The sequence below is a fragment of the Odontomachus brunneus genome, unplaced genomic scaffold (assembly GCF_010583005.1).
Source record: "Odontomachus brunneus isolate Ranch 3 - 2012 unplaced genomic scaffold, Obru_v1 Obru_scaffold_039, whole genome shotgun sequence".
Taxonomy (NCBI): Eukaryota; Metazoa; Arthropoda; class Insecta; order Hymenoptera; family Formicidae; genus Odontomachus; species Odontomachus brunneus.
In genome coordinates, this window is record NW_022639489.1 from 2,354,074 (window position 1) to 2,361,613 (window position 7,540).

The window sequence follows — 7,540 nt, forward strand, 5'->3', positions numbered from 1 at the left end:
TGCTTATGTAACTTTATGTTTTACTCGTGTAACTTTAAGTTAGATTTTGCTTATGCAACTTTTTACCTGACCAAATTAACTGCATAAGCCGTAAACTTTAAGCTTAACGTAGTTTAAAAAAAATATCGATTAACCTAATCTCGAATGTACATGTAACATGTACGATGTAACATGTACAAAGCAATCGACTATTACCGAGCTATTGTCGCCTTTGAAGCGTTCTCTGTAGAAAAGATTTTCCGGATTCCGTCTCGTTTGCCTCGTCTCATCGGAGGATATCTTTCGGAGCTTTTAAACGGACCAATAACGCGACTCGAGACGCGTGCGAATCTGCACCTCGCGGATCCTTCTTCCTGCCTGATCTCTCACAGAAGCCGGTCTTCCTCCCTTACCTTCTGCCGTCTCTCTTCTGCTTCTCGCTCGCAACTTTCACTGTGCTGGCGAACACACACGCGCACACACGACGTTACGGTAAACACATCGCGTTCCATGCCGGGGCTCGTATATCAACGGTGCTCAATCGGGTTTCCTCTTCGCACAAAGCGTTGTGCCTCGCAACAGGGAACCTCGTCGTCAACGTCGTCGCTTAAGGCCGTTGAGGTGCCAGCGACGTCGATCGATTCGCGATTGCCGATACACCCAGGTGGATAGCAGATCATTGTAGAACCGTTATACGTCGCTACGTTTATCAACGTCATTAACTCATTATCGATAACTAGTACAGTATAATTTCTTCTATCATTTGCGATGGTCGTTGCGACAGCGTTCTCTTAACGCCATTCTCTCGTGATTAGTGCCGACGTAGCTACGAGACGTTCGTTGACACGAGTTAAAAATTGGATAAAATAACGACAAAAACGTGAGTATTAGCGATCTCTTTTATACAGCAATTATGCAAATATTACAAAGCTACACTTTTAACCTTCTAACCGTGTTCGTTTCGGGTATACTTTGACCATATTCAGGGTCTAAATAGACCCAATGGTGAGAACTCACTATTTAATTGACATATACATATTTTTTTATATTTTTCATTTCAGCATTATATAAAGTAATTTAGTACAACGTGTACTGACTTTTTCTAAAATAACTCGAAAAGTCACGAAGTATCACGTTTGTATTTAGAATATTACAAAAACTTTGAAACTGTTCTGAGTCAAAAAAGACCCAAAGCACGACTAGAAAGTTAAAGTGAATCAGTGAATAGTCATTGATATCAGTTATAATTATAGCAGTTTCAGTGCTATACTTATAACTACAAATCAGTGTATATTTTTCAATGATATTTCACTGATTCACTTTAAGAAAGTATTTGACAATTTCTCGCGAGCGACTCATTCCGCTCTTTTTCTTCATTTTCTTCTTCGTCGACGTGAAGAAACAAAGAACATGGATTGCGTGACAGTCGATTGCCCGTTAGGGAGTTGAACAAATGAAAGATAAACCTACAATACATGATGATAAAGTCGCGATCGAACTAACAATACGCAACAGAAATTTCAATAATCTCTATTGTGTCGTTTCCGTGATATTTTGTTGTAAATTTGTATTATGCAAACGTATATATATAGAGCCTTTATGATACAACAAATTCTTTCTAATTTTGACATAGAATTACTCACATTAATATTCGAATCATTATTCTTAAGAAATTAACTGCTATAGTTTTTTTTATTGTAAAGAGGAGTCCATGAATTTTTAAATAAATTAGAACATTTAGTACGGTTGTCAAGAACATGAATTTTATTTACTTAATTAATATATTTTGTTCAATATTTCATTATATAATTATTATTATATAATATATATAATTTTATTATATAAGCTTTTGATATATATATATAACAGATAAAATTATGTTTAATTCTATTACCGCAAAAATATTCAGACGTTCAATTTGATTTTATATTTTAGTGATTTTAGAAAGTCGATTAGAATATTCTCTAAATTTGTAAACATAAGATGTATTACATGCTTCGGCGAGCCAGTCTCATTTGAAGTCATATAGACCACGTGGATCAAAATAAACATGGGACGTAAGAAAAGAATATTTTATTTGATAGACGTCAATATTTGTTATTCATGAAAAAGACATCATACCGAGAAATTGGTAATTTATTAAATCTGAGTAAGATCAGAGTGGTAGATATTATAAAAATTTGAATCAATATTTAAAAAAAAACGCCCAAAATTACCTTTGAACTCATGGAATAAACAAAATTGACAGAAAAATTAAAAACATCCTGGTTTAAATTAACTACTGATAAACGGAAAACGATACGGCGTAAGGCACAAACGAAGAATTAAAAGTAAAAAATTTGAGACCAACCACGATGGTGGCAGTGGTTTGGGGTTGTATTTGGACTATATATAAATAGGCGAATTGGTTTTTATTAGCGGACTTTTAAATAAAAATAAATATTTGAGCATTCTAAAAGAATTTAATAAAAAATGCTAATAATACGAATATACGAGGAAGTTTCAAATTTTATGAAGATATCCAAAACATAAATCGCAAATAGTTCAAAAATACTTATTATATAATTGTCCAAAAGTACCACATTCTCCACCACAATCACCAGATTTAAATTTTGTTGAAAATTTATGAGATTTATTGAATCGTAACATTTGGATTACTTCTATAAGATCAAAGGAAGAATTGAAATTACGACTAAAAGAGAAGTGGTGGCGTATTATACCTTGATTACTTGATTATTTGATAAAAATTGTTTTTAACATGTCCAAATGCATGTTGGCAGCATGTTATGAGACAAAAAGGTTATTCAACAAGATACTAAAATTATATCATTTCGTTAAAATATATATTTATCCAATATTAAACTTATATTTCTTCGTTACGCGTATATAACTCTAAAAAATATAATATAAATATGACTATAAATATATAAATTAACTATAAAAAATATAATATAACACATCCGTAATTCTGTGGATACATAATATAAATATAACAGCTGTAATCCTTTAGGAATATAATGAATGTTATTAAAATACTGAACGATCAAAAATGAAAGACAAACTTGAAACACGATTTATATATCAGCGGCTTCGTATTTAATACAAGAAATCTCTACAAATCTAAACTTGAGATTATGACTCTTGAGCGATACCAATAACAATATTCTTCATCTTGCAAATTGATAACAAGCTTATAATACAAGCCTTATAATACAACTAAACTGTCGTTATTGGATATTAACCTCTTTATATCGCAAAACGTCGAAACGTGTATCATTTAACCGCCAGTTATTAATAGCTGCGTTCAGCGAAACAAAGCGATCAATGAGCAGCCGGTGATTATTAGTCTTTACTGTCAGATCTTTAAATCAAGACCAATTATGTTGACGAGTTAGTTAACCGTTGTGTTTGAATCTCGACACGGCAACGGAGCAGCCAATCAGCATCACGAAAAAGAGACTGCACACACGATATGACTTCAATACATACGAAATTGATAACATATCTTTTTTATAAATCTTTTTTATATATATCTTTTTTATAAATCGGTAGATTAAAGATGAGATTAACTACTGAGAATAGTTACGTGTGCATTCTCCGTGATTGAAACGACGAAGTTATTCTGATGATGGCCTTCATGGAATGAATGACTCTGCTAATTAACCTTAATGGACAGCCAGCTAGATATCGTGATACAAACTTGTCTATCGGAAACATCGCGCATCGCCGCGTGCCACATACTCAGCATTCTCTATTAATATTCATACGCGCGTATGTTTCGTCATTATATACATATAAATGTGCCAGCTTATCTGTCTAAAGTAATATACGCCAGTTCAAGTAATATACGCGGCTTCATTAATGTCTGAGCACACATTTACTAGATTTAGAATTGCCAGATATTTTAGACCAATCGTGTCCCTTTCCACATATGCTGTATCTACGTATATCATTCATTATGACTGTCAAATAGCCGAGGAAGCTCGAAAGCAGCCATGATAGGATGCGAACCATAGATACTTAAGCAAACGCTTTGAAGCAAACGCTTTGAACGCTTTAATGAAAAGCAATGATTGGTCCTGATCGGGTACTTCAAAGAATTTGCAGTGTCTAATGGATCGCACCCATATTTTGATAGTTTGAACTTTAATTTGCGTAAATTAATGTTTTCTATCCGCTCGTACGTTACGCACAATTACACAGGAAAGTGATACACTTATTTTCCCGATCCTCTTACTATGCTTCTTATCCTTGGAAAATTTACCTATTGTTTATGTATCCAGGTGTTTTAAACATAATTTATATTGTATCACTTTCCTGCTGGTTATTCGTAGCGCATAAGCGGACAAAACGCTATCTTATGCAAACTGAACCTCAAACTGTCAAACTATTCCTCGACAGTCATGACGAATGCATACATAGAAAAAAATTTTATACTAAGTTTAACATTTTAACATTTACGCAAGATTTTTTAGTGTATATAAACAGGAACACGCGATTAATCCAAAATATCTAATAATTCTACAAGATGTTTAACACTAAGCGTCGCACTAACTCATGTACATGCATAGTAAAAAATAAAATGTTAATTTTAACATTTTTTATATATTCAAAAAAGTCCACTCTAAATTTTATGTAAAAATAATTCATTCATGGTGTGTTATTTATCAATAAATTATGAATATTAATTAATTGATACTCACCGACTTTTTCTTACATTTATGTCTATTATTTTTACTCTTTAAGCTCAATTGTAAAAATAATATAAAGACTAGTAAAAAAAGATTACAGAAGACACAAATTACAGATAACACAGAAGAATAGTTAAAGCAACTTGTAAGGAACATCGATAGAACATGTTTGTTTATATAGTGTGAACAAATATAAACGCGAACGCGTTATAATTTATTTTTTATATTATATTAATATATGATATTAATTACATTAACTTAACGTATTCATGTTAGAAACGTTTTCTCTTAATTTGATTATTCTATATCAAAGTTTACAATAATTTGAAGACTTGCTTTTTATTTTTTGTTAATATTGAAGTAACTTTAACGTCTTTTTTTAAATAATTGTGCTAAAAGAACTCAAAATAATATTCCATTATTGACATATAAAAAAAAATGTTTAGTTGTGAAGTTGACATTAATAAAACATATTAAAATATCACAAAAATAATAACATATCGGTAATATGTTAATTTTACATTGAAATAACAATAAAATTGAGTAACACATGGAAATTTTAACATAGATAATATTACAATAGAGATTTGTAATTAGATAGATTTGTAGATTAGATTAAACTTAATACAAAATCCCTCTACCATTTTACATAATCACACCAAATATTGGATTAGTAATTAAAAAAGACTGGTGTATGATTCAGCTTGAATTTACATGTACACGAGATACGAAACGCTTAGTATCAAACACATTCTACAAATCTAGTAAATATTCGGGCGTTAATGAAGCCGCGCGTACACGTCGCCCGACATCAGTCGCTCGTGCCGTGTCCAAAATTAAAGGCGCAACAATCTTACGAACGCACAACAATCTTGCAAACCGCAACAATCTTGCAGACATGCATTATTGCTCTTTGGTCGAATGAAAAAAATATTTTCACCGGGTTATCAAGCGCGCCGAGTCACCTCGGCGTTTGTGAGCATTTGTCAGTGACCCTTACTACTTTCGATATCTCGCCGTTCCTGAACGTCGACTTTGTATCTCGGAGTGTTGATATGCAAGTGCAAGTACATATCACGAGTGAGATATTTTCGTCTTACGGGAATAAAGGAAATCACTCGTTCGCCGTTATTCGATCAAGAAGGAGAAGTGTCGAAAGGCGCTATTAAACCTCCAACCCTTTGTATATAACAGAGATGTGCGAACTATTCGAATTTGAATCGAATTGAATCAAGTGAAATTCGATTCGATTCAATTTCGAATTCCTATGATTCAAATCCGAATAATTCGAAAATTTCGAATTGAAAAGTTTCTACACGAATACATTAGCATTAACGAAGTACTATTAAAGACACCTAGCCTTACGCGAATTAGCATGACTTGAAAAGTTTACATTTCCATACATTAAGATTGTTTTTTTTAATATTAAAAGAAGATAATGGCTTTTAGATAAACTCTTACCGACAACTGTCGGATCGATATGTGTCGTTGCGCATTGCTTTGCGCATTGCTTTGCGCATTGCTTTGCGCGTTGCTTTCAAGGCTGGAACTGTATTCCATACACGTTTACCGACTATATATTATATCTCTTATCTCAAAAATGAATTGATATCACATAATCAATGTTACCTCTCTTATACTGAACATATACAATTGTTATCTCTCTTATACTGAACTGATATAATTTTCATGTTGAATTCAATGATTATGTTAATTAAAAATTTTTTCAACGTATTCGATTCAATTTCATTCGGTTCAATTCGGATGAAATTTCATCGATTCGAATTGATTCGAATTTAAAATTAAAATCTGAGATTCGATTTGATTCGACATAAAAAATCTTTGATTCGCACATCTCTAGCATATAATCACTAGAACAATACATGCGCGCGCTACGCACGCGCTATTTAGCTAATAAAAAACAATAAAAAATATAAAATAAAAATTAAATAAAAATTAAATAAAATTAAAATATACTTTAATTAATTAATAATTATATTAATATTCAATTAACAAGTGAAATTTTGATATAACGTATAAAAGAAATTAGATATAATTTTAATACATTTTTTTATTTCGAACTTTTAAAAATACATTCGTTTTTGAAGTAATATTATACGTTTATAATTTAATTATACTTTTTTATAAAATTCATTTTAGATCAAATAGACATCCTTTTACATGGCGTTATAACAAAATATCAGTATTTGGAATACATTTCATTATTCGTTGAATACACAATAGAAACAGAGAGAAACAGAGAGAGAGAGAGAGAGAGAGAGAGAGAGAGAGAGAGAGAGAGATACGGCCGATTTATAATTAGATCCGTGCAAAAGTATCCGAGTCGAAATTTTGATCCTACTTTCAGTTTTATTGCTTCATTTAATACTTATTTTAACTTATTTAGAATACAAATATAGGTCTTTGAAGTCCAACGGATTTTTTTCTTGGAAGTTTCTCGAAGTGTTGAAGAGCAAAGTGCATTGTGCAAAGTTATAATTTTTTAAACCAAATCTCTCATTTCGATCTGTTTTCTTTTTTATAAATAAACTATACTATATTATTATTGTCCAATTTTAATTACATATGTTTGTTACTTATTTTAATTTATTTAGAATATAAATATGGGTCTTTAAAGTTCAACGGATTTTTTTCTTGGAAGTTTCTCGAAGTGTCGAAGAGCAAAGTACATTGTGCAAAGTTACAATTTTTTAAACCAAATCTCTCATTTCCTCGATCTATTTTCTTTTTTATAAATAAACTATACTATATTATTATTGTCCAATTTTAATTACATATGTTTGTTCTATAAACTTGAAAGAATATTCATGAATTTTTGCAGATTTTTTAAATCATTGTAAATAGTTGAA

General features: G+C 31.2%; 1 protein-coding gene across 10 annotated transcripts in view; it reads left to right on the plus strand.

The window, feature by feature from the left end:
- LOC116844147 (carcinine transporter-like) overlaps positions 1-7,540 on the plus strand; it is a 27,374-nt gene that overhangs the window by 2,919 nt on the left and 16,915 nt on the right. For 5 of the 10 annotated variants that reach the window (XM_032815318.1, XM_032815320.1, XM_032815319.1 and 2 more), the window contains exon 1: positions 71-859. The exons of 1 other annotated variant lie outside the window; for it this stretch is intronic. The gene's annotated coding sequence lies outside the window, so the exon portion shown is untranslated. Of the gene's footprint in view, positions 1-70; positions 860-7,540 lie in introns of those variants that run through there. 4 more of the 10 variants (XM_032815323.1, XM_032815326.1, XM_032815327.1 and 1 more) reach the window with 2 other exon arrangements.